Raw genomic sequence first — 22,561 nt, forward strand, 5'->3', positions numbered from 1 at the left:
ACTGGTTCCTTTAGTGTGTCTTCCTCCTCCCACCTGCGCCTTTATGAGGACACGAAAGATGATTCTACTGCTCATCATTGCATTCCCAGCATACGGCAAAGTACTTGACGTATCATAAGTGATCAGTCAGGAACTATTATTTTGCTGAGTGTTGACATGAACCAGAAAATAGATGATGTAGGGAGGATGGAAACGGATTGCAATCATAAAGGAAATCAGAGTCACATAAGGCTTTGATGTTGCCTGGGACAGGGCAGTTTGCAAAATCTACCTGCCAGAAATGCCATTGCCAATAAACTTCCCAAATTTGTCAGCTGTACCCAGCCAGTTACATGTCCTGAATTAGTTAGGCTAAGCCTAGATATTTTTATCACAGGGTCACATCAAAAGCTGATGTCAAAGGTGTAAGAATAGCCCCAGGGTCAAGATGTTTTTCTGCTGTCGGCTCCTTACTTGATTCTGCCCCTCTCACTCAGCCTGGGACGAGGTCTCTTGACCTTGCTTGTCTTATGACACTTACACTGTTCAAGTTTTTATTGCATTCTCTCTTTCTGGCATTTGACCTGATAGTGACCCTGGTCTGTCTAAATTGCTCCAGCTTGTACCTCTGCCTTCCTGCTTAGAGAAACCTAACCATGAGCCAGCCACCTGAGCTGTAAATCATTAGTCTGTACCGGCTATTAGTTTCCAGGGCTCTCTGCCCCAGCTCCCTGACAAATTCACGATGCTTGAGGCATTCACGATTAATCAACAAATCATCACAGAGAATATACACCAGTCTGAACCCAGTTCAACACGGTGCGAGAAGAATCCACCGCACTGGGTTATGGACAGCATCTGGGAGGAAAACTCAGGTCAAGGCGTAGAACTGGGAGAGCGGTTCCAAGAGCTGGCCTCATAGAATCAGAGGAAACATTGGTCAAAAATAAGTTAAGAGGTTGAAAGCCAGAAGTTCAAGGAAGAAATCAGGGGAAAAGCAAAGTCGAGAATACTAGGAGGGCAATACATTATAAACAAAAAATTTGGTTTTATGGGTCAGAGCAGAATTACCACATAAAGGGAATTAATGTCCTTACAAGAAAAGACATGAGAGAAATAATCTCTCTCTCTCTCTCTGCCATATGTCTTTGTATTTCTATCTTCAGCAATGAAGGTGGGAAAAAAGTCTGTTTCATCGCTTTCTCAGCTGGGCCAATCAAATGTTTCTCTATTAGTCTACACTGCCCTTGGTCCTCCAAATTAAATAACATTTGCCTAGCATGCAAAAGAACAATCATTATAAATTGGCAGCATTATTCATTTCCTATTATAACATGATAATATCTCATAAATTTGGTGTATAAATACTAACATTTTTGCAAGAGAAGGGTCTCAAACTATACGCACACACACATACACATATAAGTATATATCTTTTCCTAGAAATGAATGTTTTTTGATTTTGTTCATTAACTTCTCATTTTATAAAAGGGTAAAATCAATAATCTATTTATTCAGCCAACTGAAAGGCAATTTCAAACCATTTCATGTGAGATTGAATTTTTAGAGTTTTTTTTCCTCTCACAAATTCTAACAAAAAATAATATCTTCTCAAGTGTTAGACAAATATAAAATGTCAAATCTTGGCAGCCTTTCAAATACATGAAATAAAAATCCCCTCTTTACGGCCCTGGCAGGGTGGCTCAGTTGGTTGGAGCATCGACCGGTACACCAAGAGGTGGCGGGTTCAATTCCCTATCAGAGCACATACCCAGGTTGCAGGTTTGATCTCCGGTTGGGGCCCAGATGGGAGGCAATCATCGATGTTCCCTCTCTCTCTCTTCCTCTCTCTCCCTCAAAAACATATCCTTGGGTGAGGATTTAAAAAAAAAAAAAAAATCCCCTCTTAACAGGTGAAAAACTGACTTACTAAACAATATGGCTTTCTTCAAACCCTGAGGAAGTTTTTAGGGCAGTAGATTATTGACATGCTCTAAAGGTAGAAATGAATGGGCTTCTGCTTTTAAACATTCTACTGTGCTCATCTGAGAATTATGACCATTTAAACTTTAAAACCAATGAACAGAGGTTACATTAACATATCCCTTAAGGGTCAAAGAGTTTGTTAGACTTATATTATCTTTCCCAAGGTTCTAAGTTCAGGGAGCTACGCTATTGGGAAGAAACTGTTCCTCAGTGCAAAGTCCAGTCTATCTGACTTTCTACAACTTATCAGTTGATGATGCCATATTTTATTTTACTTCTTACTCAAATTATATCTTAACTGCACTTTTTCTCCCCTCCCTACCTATCTCCAATTACCCTTCTTTTCTTTTTAATGACAAAAATATAATGTGCTGTTATTAAATTCTTGACATTATCACAGCCTTTAATATATATATTTCCACATCCCTCTTTTTCAAACTTTCAGTCAACTGTGAAATGACTCCATTGTCTTGCCAGCTATAAACTATAATCCCCTTACAGCCCAATAATTCCTATTTGCTCCACTGCTGAATCAGTCACTATTTCCTACAATCTGTGTCTTCCCTTCATTGGTTTCTACCTTGTATTTCTGGAACTCATCCTCAGTTACAGCCTCAGAAAATATGTGAGTTATATTTTGTGAATCCTTCAGGTTCTTCATTTTATCTTCCTATATGATTGACATTTTTTATGATTATATAATTTTAGCCTTAAAATTATTTTCCCAAGGAACTCTGAAGGGGTTTCTACCACTAAATACTGGTATCCTCTTTTGTGGGTTTATCTTTTCTTTGTGGGTGATTCTTTTTCAAAGTTTTCAAAATTATATTAATTCCCTCTGGAGTTTGAAAACTTTATCATACTGAGTCTAGAATTGGACTTTTAAAAAATCCTTTTTAGATCTAAACTTTCAAGCCTTTATTCAGATCTAGGAAATGGCTGTAAGAGAAGATCTGGTAAGGTAACCCAGGCACCTTGAGTTCTTACCTGCACAGGATGCTACTCCCCATATTAATATAATTCTACATTTTAGAAAGAACACACTGCATTGAGACAGCCTTGGGCACCTAGTCTGATTTCACCACTAACCACTGTGTAATACTGAGTAAATTTCATAATTTCTGTAAGTCTAAATTTCATATATAAAATAAGGTTAATAATAATATATACTTCACAGCTTGTTTTGAGATTGAAGTAAACAAAACATATAAAGGTTAGTCACATAGTAAATATTTAATAAATGCCATACAACAGTATATTTTTTGTTATTATTATTTACTGTGTTTTGTTTTTTTCCCTAAAGGATATGGTATTTTTAACTCTATGACAATAAAATTTGAGAACTGTAGTGAATTTTAAACATTCTCATTTTAGAAGAACTTCCTCTTTAAAATGTCTCTGATTTATTATAAAGAAATTATTTAACACCACCGTGCTAAATTCTGATCCCTCAGCCAGACACTATGCATTCTATTTCTCACAGAAACCTGAAAGTTTCCTTACTTGTCCCTCTTTAGTGAGAGAAAAAGAACTACAAGTCCAAATGAATTTTCATGAAAACAATATCATAAATGGTAATAATCTAGAGAAATGCTTCTCGATTTATCCAATAAATAGCTATTTGAATCATAATGTAATTGAAATCTTATGTACACTGCCCAGGAAACTGCACTTTCCCACCCGCTTCACATCAAGTTTATATGGAATCAGCAGGAAATAAAGGGGCTCCTCACACTGGTAAGAAGTTTGCAGGAATATAAATCTGAAAAGCAAGCCTTTACAGAAAGGAGAAAGTTTGCACCAAAGCAGATAGTCAAGGTTAGGTTTGGTTACAACCCAAAACCTTCTCAGTGACATCTGTAAGAGGTGCATCTGGACCTGCTAAAGCTCTGCTTCATAAGGTCTTCATTCCTGGATTTAGGCAGCCAAAGCAGATTTGAAGCCTTGCTGGCCTTGGGACAGAAGGGAAAGGGGAACATGGCACTACTGGCTGGCTCTCAAAGTTTCTCCCTCAAAGTGACACATGTCACCCAGATTCTTATTCACAGGCCAAAGCAAGTCATGTGCCCAAGACTAACATCAATGGGTGAAAAAGTAAAGTTGTTCCCCAGAGAACAGAAGCAAATATTTGCGAATAATAATAATATGGTTTACTTTACTAGATACAGTAAGAGTCTTTTACAGGTATATTCCAGTTTCACTATGTATAGTCTATTTTCCACATGCATTATATATTTTATCCGTAAAATAATTATGTGAAATAAACAGCTATTGTTATCCCCATTTTAAAGGTAAGAAAATTGATTCAAAGGAACGGAGTGAACACAGTAGAATTATTAAAAAAGACTTGCCTGAAGCCAGTTCATTGGGTCACACTGAGTTCCCTGTCACTAGAAATATTTAAACAGAAGCAGAATGACTAGTCTGTGGGAGTGCTAAGGAATGAGATCTATGAATTCTGAGAATAACTGGACTGTATAACCTTCAAAATTCGTTTTATCTCTAAGATTCTATGATTATGTACATTGTCCAAGGTCACAAGGCTCGTAAGAGGCTATTGAAGGTGCAATGTGGCTGCTGAAGGAGTGATCTCATTTACAGTAAGAGAGAAAGAGATGCCAAAGAGATTTAAGAATCTGGCATCCAGGTGCCATTATTGTGAAACTCAAACGTTGAAAGAGTTTTATTACAGACCCCTTCTCAGTCAGTATGCGGGAAGAATCTGTTCAGCTGGTGACTGGAATGCTATGAATTATTGCTTGTATAATATCAAATTTCCCAAACACCCTGGAGATTGCTGTACTGATAGGTTTATGAACAAAATGTAGGCAATAGCATTTCTACCATTCCCCAGAGAGAAACATTTTCTCAAGGTGCATTATAAATAAACAAATGTCCTAATAGAGAGTGAAAAACAAGTACATCCTAGTTCCTTATTCAGAATGATATTCTCTTCGAACTGATGAGCTCTACTGAAGTCTTGCATTCAGAAGATATTTTGAGAAATTTCATAAAGAAACAGTTTACATACTGATGACTATCCTTTCTTACCACATGTTCCCAAGGACTTTACAGCTTTAATAGTGCTATAGTTCTGTGAGTCTCACATAGTTATTTCGTACAGTGATTTGGATTTTTACCATTTGTCAAGTGAAATATATAATAATAAAATAGTACAGGAATTAAACCTTACCTATTAAAGTTAGTGTACTTTAAAAAAATAGATCATTTTTATTTAATGATTCACAATTAACAAGCTAAGTCAGTGCAAAAATGCAAAAGGTAATATGTATTTGCTTATTTTTTTAAAAAATATATGTTTTTATTGATTTCAGAGAGAGGAAGAGAGCAGGGGAGAGACACAGAAACATCGATGATGAGAGTCATTGGTTGGTTTTCTCCTGCAGGCCCCCAGCTGGGGATCAGGTCTGAAACCTGAGCATGTGCCCTGGCCGGGAATCGAACTGGCAACCTCTTGGTGCTTGGGATGCAGCTCAACCAACCGACCCACACGTCGGGCTCCCAGGATTTATCTTCACTTGAACTGACCTAGAGCTTACTCTCTGCAAATAGTCTATGCTGGAACACTTTTCATAAACAATCAAATAAAAATCAATGCACATACTATATGTGTAAGGATAAACTCCTATTGTTAGCAATACAATTACATAAATTACCACGGTGGAGAAGATAAGGGTAAAGAGAACTTTTATTTTTACTCTATGACTTTCTGCATATTATTTTTACTTTGCGATTATTAGTGTATATGTTTGATAAAAAATAAAATCCATTACGCAATTTTGTGTCAAGTTTGAAAAAGAATAACTTATACAAAAAAACTAGTAGTAAATAGAAAATAAAGCAGAAAAGAATTCATAAGTAGAGGAGAGTAAGTTCCAAATTCTTCCATGTTTAGAAAGCTCAATATAAAGCAGCAAAAGGACTGCTATTACTTCACAATTTATTGGCATTGTGTTAAATCACCGTAGTAAGCTTTTAACTTGAATTATCTCTCGTAATCCTCAGAACACAGGTTAGGAGCTATTATCACTTTCAAATAAAGAAATGAACCCTTGGAGGAGTTAAATAATTGAAGTTCATTCCGTTGGAAAGGGTTAGTGTCATTATTCAAATACTGCTTCTCTGGCTCTAGGGCTTTAGCTTTTAAACACTAAGTCAAATGAAAACTTGGCATAGAGACATACACCAAAAATTTGGATTGAGAAAATCAAGCTCTGAATACCAAATTTTCCACATAGAAGCTGAATGTTCATGAGTAATTCATCTATGCCTTACCTTAAGTTTCTTCCTTATAAAATTGTGTAATATGAAATTAGGAATGAAAGAATCTATTCCTAAAGGTAACTAACTCTGGCTACCCTAACAGACGGACTCTAAAGAGTCAGCAATTTAACACAATAATGTATTTCTCACCCCCTAATGTCCCTAACGAAGTGCACCAACATGTGGGCAGTTCTCCAGATTACTGACCCAGGGTCATTCCACCCCATGATTCCATCATCCTCAACTCATGACTCACAACATAGCCCAGAACTTTGTCTTAATTCTAGATAGACAAAACCATGAGGTCAAATGTCTAGTTTGCATGAGGGAGAATAGAAAACAATGCCAACAGTCCAGTTTCAGTTCAGGAAGTTAACTCCAGAGTGTTTTTGAAAGGTGTTTTCTAGCCTATCCTGAAAAAAAATGTCCTATAATTTCATATTTTCTCTGTTTGCATGATTGAATTAGGGTTCGATCAATTTTTATTAGGAATGTTTCAGGTGTGGCTTTTAGGAAACTTTACTTTTTGGACCTTTTCTTCTCTTTAGCTCCTGGATTTTATTGTGGAAAGAAGGATCCTTCCGAATCAGACAATCGTTTTTTGCCATCCAGGTTTAGCATTTGAGTTTCAACCAGCAAATTGATACAAGATAGGTAAACCCAGGTCATATGCACCCAGAAGAAGACTAGACCGTGTTCTGAATACTTGCTGATATTTTCTGGGTTTAGAGAAATCTTTAAATATCGCTCTTAATTCAGCTCAAGTCCAAGGTTTAAATTCTGCAGTTGTCGGTAAACCTGGCTCACGAGGAAGATGAATCTTCAGAGGTAACTGGCGTTTGGCGCTTTTAGAAGAGTCATCGGTTAGAGGTAGATCTGGACAAGGGAAAGGGGAGGGAGAAGACGTCTGAGGTACAAGAGAGAGGTCAGAGGATGGGAAAAGGCAGAACTAGAGAGAGAAAGGCTCCCCCCAAGGACCAGGAGAGGGTTTGCTGGAGAAAGAGCCTGGTTTGCTAACTGCTCATTATGGTTGAGCAAAGGATCTTTTAAAAGAAATGTTGAGACATTTTAAACATTTACATAGCTAATATGGTTGAGAGAAATGCCACCTTTGCTAACCAAACTGCACCTTTATTCAGAAAGCAGAAGCATTACTATTCTTGTAAAAAGCAGCTGAGAATAATCTGCAAGATACTGGATTGATGAAATCTTTCTTGTTACCTCCAAACAGAATTATGTAGAATAAAAGTTTAACTTAGAAAATATAAGAAACATAAAAAGATTTTTCAGTGACTGACAAGTTAGTGAACCTCCTTGATTAAGCACCTTTTTAATGAAACAGGATTCTAGCCAAAGTACTTACAATATAAAAAGCAAGAACCATGGGTTTAGGTTCACAGCGCCTGGAAAAGAATTTTAGTCGTGCCCTTGTCAAAACAAGTAACTTTAAGCAATTAATTTATGTGCTCGGTTTCTTCATCCGTTGCATGTGAGGACAATATACAGCAAGTTAACTGGTATGTTATGAGGCTCAAGTAAATAGTAATAATGTTATTCAGATCTTCACGTTTCTCTCACGTGCATCAGCAGGTTGCAGCTTGCATCTGGCCCTGCTCTCTGAACTCCATTTGTCCACCTCCTGGGCTCACAGCTGGAGTACACGTCGCAGTTTTCACTGCACGGCAGCATTGCCAGAAGCGATGAATGCCACTCCCAGGCCTGGACTTTCAAAACCCGCTTGATCGTCTATGATGTCTTCCCCTCCTCCTTGGCCATCAAATGCAGAGAACCCAGTGGGGAGCCCCAGACCTCAGGGGCTTGTGGCGCCAGTCGGCAGGAGGAACACACATCCCTGAGCGCCTGCGTAAACGTGAGCCCCCCACAAACGAGTGTGCTCGGAATAAAATCGCCTTGTATCCTGTGACTGAGATGTGGAGGTTACAGCAACAGCTGGTCAATGTGACTAATCCGGGGAAAAGAATAATTCTCAGATCCAACTGTTTTCAGTAAATGTGTGTAAGATACTCCACTGCCATAAATGGAAAGATGATTACAAACACAGACTCAACTGCTGTAGCATCATTAAGATCATTGCCATGCACTGACTTATATAATAGTGCAATATGATATAACAGGACAATAATAACTGACATTTATTTAACATCGATTATATGCCAATCACTACGCCAAGGATATCACATGACTGAGCTCAGTTAATACAGCAAACCTATGAGGAAGGCATCATCGTTGTCTCTATTTTACTGATAAAAAATTGAGGCTTAGGGAGGTTAAATAACTTGCCATATTAATTCAGCTGGTAAGTAGTAGAAAGATTTTGAACCATATCTAACAACCACACCCATAGCGTGAACTATTTCACTAAACTAGAGCATGCAGAAAGAGCTGTAAAGATGCCAGGATACCAGGAATCCAAACCCAACCCTAATGAGTACTGGGTGATCTTGAGTAAGTGGTTTCATCTCTCTGCATTTCAGACTTCTATGGTTCCTTCCAGTGGTAATTTTTTCTTCAGCAGTTCTTGTCCAAGATTAGAAAACTTTAAATTGCTCAGAGATTGACCACTTTCTAAAACAGCTTTGCTCATATAAAACAGCTTATCTGCTTATCTCCCAAAAAGAAGATATTTCATAAAGTTCTAACCTTGTAACAGCAGATGAAAATGTAAAGTAGCTGTCAGTCTGTTCTGGGTCATTTCCTACATCAAATTTTTATTGTTTTTGGTGAAAATGGTATACATTTTGGTGAATGTTTTGTGTGAAGGTGCAGACATGTTTATACAAAGTTGAAGCAAAGCATGATTGATTCTATGGAAGGTGTTGACTTGCCCTGTTCAAATAGTATCTGATGTCCTTTCTACTGGCATTGAAGTCATTGTCATAAAATTGCTGTCTTCCTTTAGTAATTATACTCTTTGAACCAAGCAATTAAAGCATTTTCATATTTTTTCACCAGTATTTTTAATTCTCTTACATTCAAAAACCCTTTTATTCTTTTCAACAAATGCAACTGAGAGGTATCTAAGTTTACTTGAAGCACTAAAATTATACTTCACTCCTGAAGGTTCAAAAATTCTTGTTGACTTTTCAAATAATCTACTAAGTGGGGCATACTTATTTCTTATTCATAGTTTCCAAAATCCCTTTAGTAGTAGAATTATGCAACTTGAGAAAAGTGCCATGAGTGTTATTAGAGTATTTCATTGCTTGAAGAAATTTGCTGAGTACGTTAAAGAACTGATAAACTTTGCATTCCTTCAAGTGTCAAGGCTGTATTTAAAATAGACAATATCACTTATTAACAGGAAAAGAAATTCCAATTTTAACTGGATAATTATTATGTCATAGAAGATGGTATTATGTGCTTCAACAAATCAAATTTATAGAGCAATTCTCCGAGTTGTTAACTTTATGGCAATACATGTTCCATATACTGGCTCATAATCTAATGATGAATATGTTTCTCATTTAAAAATATTCAGTGGACAAAAAAATGAAATAATTTCATTGTGGCTGCTCTAGAAGCTATGTTATGATGTAAGTGGCATATATAACTACATGAAATTTTATCAGCAAGTTTTGTAAAACAAGAAACTGTTAAAGAGAAACAAGTCATATGAGAATTTTAAAAATGTAATTTAGAGACATAATTTATTTCATATTAACAACATTTTTAGCATAAGTGTGGCTCATGCAACATTTTTTAAATTTCAATAAACATATGCATAAGCAGTTAGAAATAATTCAAAGTGTATTCTGCACTTTGCCCCCCATCCCCCCAAATCTGGCAGCCCTCTTTGTTAGATTGTCTTTTAATGACAAATAAAGCAATTGAGCCACTCCGAGTGGGTATTAAGAGAAACTACCCTTTGGATAAAAATCTTTTTTTACTGTAAGAATGTCAAGAAAATCAAGGCAAGGCTTATCTCTGCTGGGTGGGGTATGAGTAGAGTGGTCCTCCTTGAGGCTTCCTTCAGTGAACATCCTGATTTTGAGAGGATGCTTTGAGATAGACCTCAACCTTGGCAATTTTCCTTCAGAGGCCAAGTCAAACAATGAGGTTTTTATGCCTTCTAAGCCATAGGCATCCTGTAAAAAAAATTCCCTTCCTGCCCTTCTGAAAAATGTCCTACCTGGGCAAGAAGTAAAAGAACAAGGAGCTGCGTCACTGAGGATACACTGTCTTCTCTTTAACCCCATAATATGTGATAAATTGCCCTTGACCGAGAACCAAACCCACAACCCTTCAGTGCACAGGCCAGCACTCTACCACTGAGCACGCTGGCTAGGACAAAGTTTTATTGGAACATAGCCATGCTCATTCACTTATATATTGTCTTTGCTTTCACATCAATGTAAGAGTTCAATAGTTGCAAATGAACTATATGACCCTCAAAACATTTACTATCTGGCCCTATACAGAAAGTTAGTTCATTCTTGATATAAACACTACCCAGGAAAAAGTTGGCAGCCTCAAATTCAGTGGATGTTACAACCAAAAATAATGACTGGAGATAATTTAAGACAGCATATAATCAAGTATTAAATTTCCTGAGCAACATTTAAAGTATGGTATAACTTAATATTAACAAAAGAGCTTGGGAATAATTCATAGAGGATATGTTGTTAAGGATGGGTGCTATATGTATTTTAAGGATATCTTACAAATAGTATTGTAAATGTGTCCAATTTGCCCGGGTTATAAAGTTCCTGTATAAACTTGTAGCCTAGAAACAAAGAAGAAAACAGTGTCGCTAATTATATTTTTTGTAGAACATTTATGACAGATGACATTGGTAAAATGAAAGACACAAAATCTAGAAAGGGTGTGCCTTTATTTAATTTTAATTTTTTTTTTTAATATCTTTATTGATTTCAGAGAGAGGAAGGGAGAGGGAGAGCGAGGGAGATAGAAACATCAATGATAAAAGAGTCATTGATGGCTGCAGCCGGCAACCCGGGCATGTGCCTTGACTGGGAATCGAACCCCGATCTCCTGGATCCTAGGTCGATGCTCAACCGCTGAGCCACGCCCGGCGGGGCGGGTGTGCCTTTATTTAAAAGAATGTTAATATTTTCATTTTTATATTTCCCAGTGGAATTAATATATTTTGAATTAATATATTTAACTTTTAAAACTTGATGATTAAAATATGGTTTTAATGTCAAAAGAGGATATTGGCAAAGATGTAAATATATTCTCTGTGTACATATTGTCAGAATTAAATCACTTTATGACATTCTTAATAAAATTCTTCATTTTTTTCTAGTAATTTCAAAATATTGCCATGACAAAGTAAAAAAAAAAAAGTTTTACCAAAAAGAAACTATAATTGTGGAAAAAGCACTTACAAGCATTTCCCACATACAACATGCTAACATACTATGATATCCATCAGACTTTATGTTGAATCAACAAAGTGGTGTAAAAACAGATTCTTCATTTTCTAGCTATGAAGGAAAAAAAAGATTTCTTTCCAAGAAAAAGAGATCATTTTGAAAAGAACTGTGTTAATTATGATTTGGTTTATAAATTTTACATTATTGAATTTAAGAAAGATACAGTAGAGTCTATTCCCTAAAGGACCATCAATTCTTCAAGACACTAAAGTTATGAACCTTTTAAATGAGGTGAAACAGCAATAATTTTATTTGACTCAACTCCATGGCAAATGGTGCATAAATCAATACAAAATGACATTTGTACGAATTCATCTACTTGTATGATGTGAAAGAAGTTCAATCACATAATTACATTATCTATGAACTGTTGAGAATGCAGAATAATGGGAACTTGTTATTTGAGATTGAGAGGGAGACAAAGAATTAGTACATGCCAGGCTGGCAAGGTGCTGATCCTACCCAGGACCTTGGTGTAAAACAGATGGTTAAAGGAAATATATTTCTCTAGAAAAGATTGACAGCTAAAAATGTAACCTACGAATGTAAAGAAATTTGGGTCTTCTTATGCTTGCAATTATTATTTTCTGATTTGTTCACTCCTTTGCTTCAGAAATATAAGAACAGGAGCTGCAATTACAAACAGAATAATTCAGTGCTAAAAATTAAATATGTATACCACCCCCTTATTTTTAAGAAGTAAAACAGCACCAAGGAACAGCATCTAATTCAACCCAGTTAGGTCATGGAGGATTTCCCAGACAAAATACATCTACCCTGGTCCTGAAAGATGAGTAGGGAATAGCTGGAATGATAGATATTAACAACTCTTCTTTAAATATTTGGTAGAAGTCACCTGTGAAGCTGTTGGGTCCTGGGCTTTTCTTTGCGGGGGTGTTTTTGGTCACTTCTTCAATTTCATTTTAAGTATTTGGTCTGTTCAGATTCTGTTTCTTCTTGGTTTAGCCTTGGAAGGTTATATATTCATAAAAATTTATCCATTTCTTCTAGATTGTCAAACTTGTTGGCATATAACAGTTCATAGTATCCTTTAATGATCTTCTATGATATTACAAGATTCCAGCTCCTTCTTTTTTTCCTAATATTTCCTCAGATAATCATGAGTCGTGTTTTTATTTTGGTATTCAGCAGTTGCGGTCATTGTGCTTCCAAAGATCTTTTTAAATTATTTAATAGGATCCAAAGTTCTAAGTATAGCTATTGCCAAATACTTTCATTTGCTAAAGTGCCATTTCCAAACCAGATAATATTTAAAAGAGGAGAAAAAGAAAAAAAGAGACTTTGTAGATCCTCTGATGTTTTAACATTAGAAGATGATTTTAGGAAGACATTTGGGAAGGATTGATAATATATGGTAAAAATCAGGTACTTTATCTAAAAAAATGAAACATCAGTCTTTGGATCTTTGTCATTTATCCTGCGTCCGGCTTATAACAGGCACACAACTACATAATGAACGAAGAATCAGCACTCTTCCATTTGGTTTTGCATCCCAGCTAAAGTTCCTCTTTTTCCAGTTTTTTTATTGAGACATAATTGACATACAATAATATATTAGAGCATATATTTTTCATAAGCAGTCTGGTTCATTGTTTCATGTGTGCCTTACTAATATATTTATTTCTTCCTTCCTAGTTGATATTATTTAGGCAGTGGAGATTGCTCCTAAAGCAACAGCCTTTCGGTTGAGTGCTCTCCCCACAGTGCATGCAAAGTCCTGCCTTTGATAAACTCAGTAAATAAACAGCTCACACCATCCATATGCAATAATAATATGCTTCCTTACTTGCTAATTGTATTTCTTTAAGATCTAGTTCTTCAAATTCTGCAAACAAAAGAAAAACTTTGAAATCTTATCACGGGCATGATCATCTTGCTCAGTTCACCTCCACCGTCTTCCCGGAGTGGTAGAAGATGTCATCCGGTGGCAAATGCTCCTGTTGTCATAAGCACTCAGCTCTCAAGGCTCACTGTTTACAAGTCAGGAGGAGTTTATTGCTTTATACATTGTCTCCCATCATAGGATCATCGCTTACAGGGTTGACCTGTTTCAAAATGAGAGTTGTGGCTCTACATAGCCACACGTGGGTACTTTTTCAACCAGAGGATTTCATAACATGGAAAGAAAATGAAGGCCTTATGCCAAAATGTTAACTTGATTTTATTATTAGCCTCGGAGAAAATGCTTTTTTATTGAAATAGTAAATATGAGATGTAATAAGAAAACACATTTGGATTCACGAATGAGGAGTCATAATTTTTTTATAGGAGCACATATGAAAATAAATATTTGAAAATCTTTCCAACATTCACCTGCATAAATATATTCGATTTTATTTTGAAACTTCCTGGTTGTTTGGGAGCTAGTGTATCTCTATGTGATCAACAGATTTCAATGCATATGCAAGTAAATTTTTTATCAGGCTGAACTTACAGAGGAATTTCTTTCAGTGAGATTGGGTAATTGTGATATTATTTGTTCTAATTGACATAATGTAGAGTTTTTTGTTTGCTTATAGTTTTACTTAAAAAGACTAAAATCAGAAATTTTATCCCTCCTGTTCACAAAATAGTCCTATGATCACCTAAATTACTATTGTGTTTTCATCTGTCTTTCTCCTAGAGAACGTCATCTCTGTGATGATAGTGATCTTTGCTTGCTTTATTATAATAGATTGTTCCAAAGCCCAGAACTCGAAAAGTGTTAGAATGAATGAATGAATGAATGAATGAATGAATGAATGAATGAATGAACAAATGAGCAAAGTACCTGGAGACAAGCACATCTATCCCTGCATGTCATGATGGTTCTGGAACTCCAGATTATTGATATATCTTATTAGAAGACTAAGGAAACCCAATTTTCTGAGTTTCCATGGAACAGTTTCCTGCTCGGCCCAGCTGACTGTTCCCTCCACTGGACCCAAGGATACCTTCCTTTCTGTAGCCTATCACCTCAACAGGCCCAGTTCTAACTTCTTTGTTACTGGGTAATTCTGGATGGTTAATTTAACATTTGCCAGGTGGTCTTGGTCCTCAGAATCTTATTTTTTAAATAATTTTCTAGCCTCACCTCACCCTGAGGACCTTTTCCGAATAGTTGTTTTACCCCCTGAAAGATGGGGTACAATAAAATTATCTGCACTGCAAACTAGAAGTGTGAATTGTTATTATTTTAATTCCAGTTTTTGTTCCTAAGTATGTCTACTTGCTATGTGGTACAATAATGTGTTTATTCAGGTCTTTATTTATTTGTGGGTCAGTTGTAGGACATCCTGGTGATCATCAGTTTCCATTTCCTTTAAATCAAGGTAGGTGCCAACTCCAAAGAGTGGGATGGGATAGACAGTCTGTCCCTAGATCTCAACAAAAGTAGACATAAAAGGCCAATGTACATTTTTATGATTTCTGTGGGTTCTGGAGAGAATAGAAAAGAAATTAAAAGCCCCTCGGAGCAGCATTAAGAAAACATATACTACAAAGGCAGGGCAGAGACATGTTAATACAGGAAATATTCTTTTTAAATATGACCTAAAAGCATATAGTCTCTTAAAATACTAATGTTTGTCCTTGGAAAGGAGGTACTTATTGAATAAGTCAGTATTTATGATGTGAAAGTAAAGGACCAGCAGACTAAACTGGAGGGAATATTGAAAAGGAAACTTAAATTGAATGAAAAGTCCTATGCCCCATGGGAGTGGCAGAGGTGACCACCTACAGTGCTTCTCTGGCACTCACCAAACCTCCCAGATACTTGTGAAACTAAGAGCTAATGACCATTAGTGTTGGGTGTATCTTGAAATGGTGCCACTCAGAGTGGAGGCTGGGACAGGGGAAAGGTGGAAGAAACAAGAAACCAGAATGCAGGCTCTCTCACTGTGGGAAAGAATCTGAGTTTTAGAGTGAGGGGCTCGATAAAAAGGGCTTCTTAGAAAATCCATGTCAACCTGCAGTCAACAAACCCAGGTCATGAATGAGGGCAGAGGTTCACTGGGGTTTTTTCCTGAGGCCCAAGAAAAGACCAAGCTAGCTGGCACTTTAACCTTTAACTTCATAGAGTGTATGTTTCCCTTCATATATTACCCTGAGCCTTAGCAAAGAAATGTGTATTTTAAAAGTTGGATGAATAAACCTTTTAGCTACATCATAAATAGCTGAGTGTTAAAATCACAATTTATCCCGAGCCAAGACTGAAGCTGAATATCACCATCATAGAATGAATATTTGAGATAAACAAATGAAGCTAAATGCATCTGAAACTTGTGGAATTTCATTGTACCTATAATTTTTAAAAGGGTAGTGTCGAGATTTTTTTAGTTATATTTTGGCTTTACAGAAAAATAATTCTCAGCACTATCACTTGCTAAATCTTCCTGCAGACACTACACTGAGTATTTGTAATACTAAATAGATGCTCAATTTAATTGAGATCAGCAGAAGAACATTTTTGGTTCAATTAAACCTCAGTAGGTTATAGTCAAGGGTGATGTTGCCAAAAATTTTTAAGTTTTCTTTTATAGCTAATAACACCCAATTAAAGACAACTCCTCTTTAGACTTGGAGATTTGAATCATTCTGAGATTTGAATGAGATTTGAATGATGCAATTTCACTGAAGCAGTCCCACAAACTGAAATGTTGTCCACAACTTGAAGATGCTTTCTGAATATTTACAGAAATAGACTTTTTGCCCTTTATTCTAATTTTTATTTCCGATTTTCTTGTTTGCATTTGTGATGCATAACAATCACTTGAAGAAAACTTTAAATCTCTGATCTCTAAATGTTGCGATGAGGTTATATAATTGGCTTTCATGATAACAAAGTACCCTCTGAACTCCTAGCTGCATCTCAGATTTAATTTCATGTCTACCAATTTTAGCAATTATTTTCCAAGGACAGGAGACAATCATCATGGAAGAAATACCTGAGTACAAGGACATAGCAGTTGTATGGTTCAGTGCTTTCCACTGAACTATCTTTTATAAAATATTTTTTAATTGATTTCAGAGAGAGGAAGGGAGAGAGAGATAGAGACATCAGTGATGAGAGAGAGTCATTGATGAGCCGCCTCCTGCATGCCCCCCACTGGGAACGGAGCCTGCCACCCCGCCATGTGCCCTGACCAGGAATCGAACCTCGGTCTCCTGGATCCTAGGTCGATGCTCAACCGCTGAGCCACTTCAGCTGAGCCACTGAACTATCTTTTTTCTCCAGAGAAATAATCGCTGGTTGTTAGTAAGTCTACTTTAGTATTAATATTCCATTTGTTATATAGCTACTTCAGTAAGTGTAATATTAAAGTGTTCTCTTTTTTCAAGAAATCTTTTAAACATGTAATCACTGCTCTTCAGATTATTTGAACTATTATAAAAGTACATAAGAATTTCCAATATTTGTTGCATATTGTGCAGATTTCCATAGCTGAAGAAGGATGGAAGTGGCCCTTTCTCTCTTTGCTACACTGAGAAATTCTGTGGCATGTCGTGCTACAGCACAAAACTGGCATTTGTGAGTAAAGCATGATATGCTCCCAAAATCCTTGATAGAGTTTCTGTGTTCTGTTCTTGATGATGTTTCCATGATGTTGAAGTAGATATTCAGCTATTCGGTTACCAAAGACCAAAAACAACTAACAGCCCGTAGCTGACTCTGGCCCTGTGTCGGGCCTCAAGCCAAAACTGGATGCATTTCTCCTGCAAACCTGTGCAGACTTGGATGCTGGCCTTCCTGGGACTGAGGGATAGCGAAGCAAGGGAAGGGGGAAGAAAGGGGCAGCAAGCAATTAAGGATTACATTACTTTGGTTATATGTTGACTGAAACTCTAATTGTTGAATACAGTGCTTGGCATATGGATGTAGTTTTTAAAATGACATAAAAAAGAAACAACACTGATACTAATAGTTAGCCTCTATTTTTATCTCCTTTTATTTTGTTTTGGAAAGAAAAAAGTTCTGCCTATTTAATTAAAAATCTATGACATCCTCTTATAATAGGACTCAAGTTTTCTAACGGTAAATGCTTGTTACCCTTATAACATAGCTGGGGAAACAAGTAAGCAAACATTCAATACTGAGACATAAAAGAATGGGAAGTGAAAGCGTTTAACCAACTGTACCATGTAGATAAGAAATAAAGTTATTTTTAAATGTTGCACTCATTTCATTTCAAACACTTCAGACATTTACTTTACATTTTTATGCTTTTATGGGTTTTGTGATAAGACTTTTTAGGTGAATTTGTTCCAACATGCAACTATTTTAATAATAGCACAGGAGGTATCGCTGAGAGAGTGTCACAACTCACAACTATTTTCTTTTTCTGAGTTAAAGAATCAAACTTCAGATCAGATACATAGAGATTAGAGATCATAATCAGTGTTATAAACTGAATTGTGCCCCCCAAAATTTATATGTTGAAGTCCTAACCCCTGATATTTTAAAATGTGACCGAATTTGGAGTAAGACCTGTAAAGAAGAAATTAAGGTTAAATGAGATAATATGAATGGCCCCTAATCCAGGGTGGCTGATGTCCTAACCAGGGGAGGAAGAGCCAGCAGGTATGAAAACGCCACGTGAAGACACACTGAGAAGGTGGCCATCTGCACACCAACCAGACAGGCCTCAGGGAAAACCAAAGCTGCCAACGCTCTGATCTTGGACTTCTACCCTACAGAACTGGGAGACAATACATTTCTGATTTAAGCCACACAGTATGTAGTATTTTGTTGTCAGTTCTAGCCAACTAATATACTCACTGAAAGTGTGCTCTGGATCGTGTGCATGACCAAAGGTGTGAATTTGCTCTCATCTCTCTATCATCTAGCAACATCATCATCATCATCATCATCTATCATCTATCTGGCATCTATCCATCCACTTATCTTACTGTGTCACATTGCCTCTGACCAAAAGCTAGCTTGGAGTCCAGAACTGTGAAAAAATAAATTTCTGTTGCATAGGCCAAGCAGTCTGTGATATCATGTTATGGCAGATTTAACAAACTAATGCACCCAGGATGAAACTTTATTAATACTTTTAAAAAATGTAAGCAAGCAAGAGGCTCAGGAAAAGAAAGGAGAGGTCTACCACACCCTGCATGGCTCCCTGGGGCCTCCTTCTTTTATTAATTTAAAACTCTTTCCTTCTCACATTTTCTCCCTTAAATTTCCTGGCAAATTTGCATTGGGATATCATAAGCCTCTCTGAAGCTTTTGGCCAGAGAAATGACTAATTCTAGTCAAACCATAGCTGAAGCAGAATGAACTTGAATTTAAATTCTCCTGTGATCCATTTCAGGATCCTTATATTTAATTTTTATACATATTTTATTATTTGTACTTATTTATGTAATAAATATATGTTCATTGGGAAAATTACAAAACATAGCTAGCTAAGGCAAAAACATTAGCAATAAAAACTATATATATTCATATATATTATTTCAGTACTTTCCATATACAGACACAAGAATTATTTATAAAAATTGATTTTTTTGTTTTATAATCTTTTTAAAATTAACAACATATTTTGAACCAATTTCCAGGCTATTATATTTTTACTAAATCATTTTAGTTATCAGATAGTATATACAAGGTATCCCAAAAATATATATGTATACACTTTAACAACTGATAGCTTAATGGATGTTTCTTTCTTTTCAGATTTAACTCAATGGAATTAATAATTAATAAAAGTGTGTATACATTTTGGAGGGACATCCTGTATTTATACTACATAATGATTACATACCAAAGAAGTTTATATTTGTGATGTGATGGTGTATAATGCTTTGTCAGTTAATAATACTGAATGCACTTGACCATATATACATTTTGATTTAAAAAGTCATATAACATAGTCACCCAGTAGTATGGACTTTTATATGTCCACTGAAATGTATTCCCCCCTTTCCTCCTGGACACACAAGAGAGTATCTCTTGATTCAAACCATGGCCATTTGACTAACTTTTCATGGAAAAGAAAAAAAAAGTACAAACAAATACTTAGTTAGGCACGTGTCCAACATCACAGAGGTAACTATTTGCAAAGCTGGGATCAGAACTCAGAAATCCTATTTCTTAGATAAGTATTCTTTCAAGCACAGAATGCAAACACAGAAAAGAGGAAGAACTTCTATTCCAACAATTCTTGAATTCATTACCTTTCCCACCATCTTTTATGTCTAATCTATTCCAATGCACACCACTAATTCCATTCATTCATGAATTGTTCATTCAATCAACAAATATTTATTACACACCAAGAATGAATCATACTGTGCCTACTGCTATGGATGAATGGTTAGCAGGATATAGTTCCTGCCCTAAAAGAGATCACCTGTAATAAATAGCCAATTACAAACACAGTATTCTAAGTGAGATGTACTCTGTATGGCAGATATAAATACACGGTGTTATGCTCTCTCATCAATGTCTCTATCTCGCCCTTCTCCCTCTCCCTTTCTCTCTCTCTAAAAATCAATAAAAACATATTAACAAAAAAAACAAAAAAAGCCCAGCCATGTGGTTGGGTGGTTGAGCATCGGCCCATGCACCAAGAGGTCGCCGGTTCCCTTCTCCGTCAGGGCACATGCCTGGGTAACACGCTTGATCCCCAGTAGGGGGCACTCAGGAGGCAGCCGGTCCATGTTTCTCATCAATGTTTCTCTCTCTCTTTCCCTTCCTCTCTCTCTCAAAATCATTAAAAACATATTTTAAATACAGGGTGTTATGGCCTTACAATATTAAAGTTAAAAAGACCTTCCTGAAAAAGAACTGACATCAAAGGTCAGATAGTCAGGTGGAGGATGGGGACCATGGGAAAAGCCATAACTATCAGATGTGATGAAACTTTGAAGAAGTCCAATCTACCACCTGTCCGTAACCCCTAAGGCCCATTGCCTACTCTTACCCTCCTCATATGCTCTTTCTCCTAATCTAATCCCAATTTTAAGCAACAAATAATGCTTTTTACAGCAGTTCTAAACATTAAAATCCTATTTAATCAGAGAAAATAATTTGGAAAAGTCTTTGTTTTACTATCTACTTTACATCTCTTCTTTACCATAGCCTTATTCTCTACAAAATATAACTGCAGGATGCTTAAAATATTTAGGTTTCGTATGCATGAAGCATCATGATTTTAAAACACTGCTGGGCAGATTCTTAAAGATTAATGAGGCATTCAAAACGTTGTAGAGCTCTGAGTGTGAAGAAATTGAGGAAGTAAATAGACCTGCAGTGTGGTCTCTGGGTCATGAATAATCTTCTCAATGGTATCTACTGTTAAATAAAAATTATCTCTGATACATAAGGGCAAATTATTTCTCATACTGCTGGCATTTGGAGAAAAAATTAGCTCTTAAATATAGATATTCATGTCTACTGAATTTTATTAAATCTTTAACTAATGATTTAAAAGATTTATGCTCCATGTTTTATGGTAAAATAACACACTTGTATTTTCATGTGCCTTAAAACATTCCCATTAAAATTTTTAAAAGTTTTATATAAATTAGAAATCAAAATAGAATGCACATTTAAAATCTATATATTATGAAAAATGATTCACAGTGTATTTAATGTGTTAATATAATGCAATCTTTTTTAAGAAAATATATAGATAATAATATTGAAATTTCACTAACCAAAAACACTATTTTCAAAACATTTCAAATGGGCATAACAAAGTTTCAACCAAAACTTATTAGCAAAAAATATAAACACATCTAATTATTTTCTGCCTATTACAAATATTAAGAAAAAAGTTTATTATTAATGAAGCTAAAAGACTTGTGATGTGAACAGATATGGACCAAGTTACTAAAAAACAAAGCAAAACTTTATTATTATTAGGAGAAAATTCCTGTTCTGAATAATTTAAAATTAGATCAAGTGGTCAGATTTAGGAAGTTCAGTTTTAAAATAAAAATGACAAATTGCCAGTGTGCCATTAAAATGCTTTGTGCTTAAAAACCAATATGTAGTGAACACAGTGATATATGATGGTCTTTTAAATAGAACAATTTCCATTTTCTGGGTAATAATAGGTTTAAAGATTCAGCTATTAAAGAGACATTTTAACTATAAAAGACTTATAAGTAACAAAAGCTCTAAAGATCTGCTGTTTCCATTGCTATAAAACATTAAGGATACGCTCTTGTACACAGGGGTAGTTTCAATTCTGCATCGGGCTCTGCTTTGTTCTTGTCTTATTTATTTATTTGATTTTCAGAGAGAGAGGAAGGGAAAGGGAGAGAGAGAGAGAAACATTGGTGTGAGAGTGAAACATCAATCGGCTGCCTCCTGCATGCCACAACCTGGGCATGTGCCCTGACCGGGAATCAAACCAGCAACCCTTCGGGGCGTGGAAAGGTGCCCAGTCAACTGAGCCACACCAGCCAGGGCAAGTTTGCTCTTATCTTAGTGTCACCAGCAGATTAACAGACATTTAGATTGATAAACTTAGTAAATATACAAGTTTAAGTATAAAAAGTTAATCATCAACAACATTCCTATTCTCAGTTTTTATATAAGGCTACATAATATATGTAAAACAAAGTCCTTAATTCACTTTTAAATATGATAAAATAAAAAGTCAATAAAAGGGAAAAAAAACCTTCTAATTACAAATATGAACTGTAAAATATCTTACCTGGGCTGAAACAACTACTATTAGAAAACATTCTCAACTATTATAGAATTCAAATTCAAGTATTACAATTTAATATTAAAATTATGATACTTCTATGAAATGAGTGTATTCATTCAACTCCCAGCTTTGCCCAACTAAATTTCTCAACTTCATCCAGTGATGTGTTTACAAGCATATACTATCTCCCAGGAAACATCCCCAAGTATTTGAAAACCCCAA

This window comes from Miniopterus natalensis, chromosome 14 (genome assembly GCF_054644295.1).
Source record: "Miniopterus natalensis isolate mMinNat1 chromosome 14, mMinNat1.hap1, whole genome shotgun sequence".
NCBI lineage: Eukaryota > Metazoa > Chordata > Mammalia > Chiroptera > Miniopteridae > Miniopterus > Miniopterus natalensis.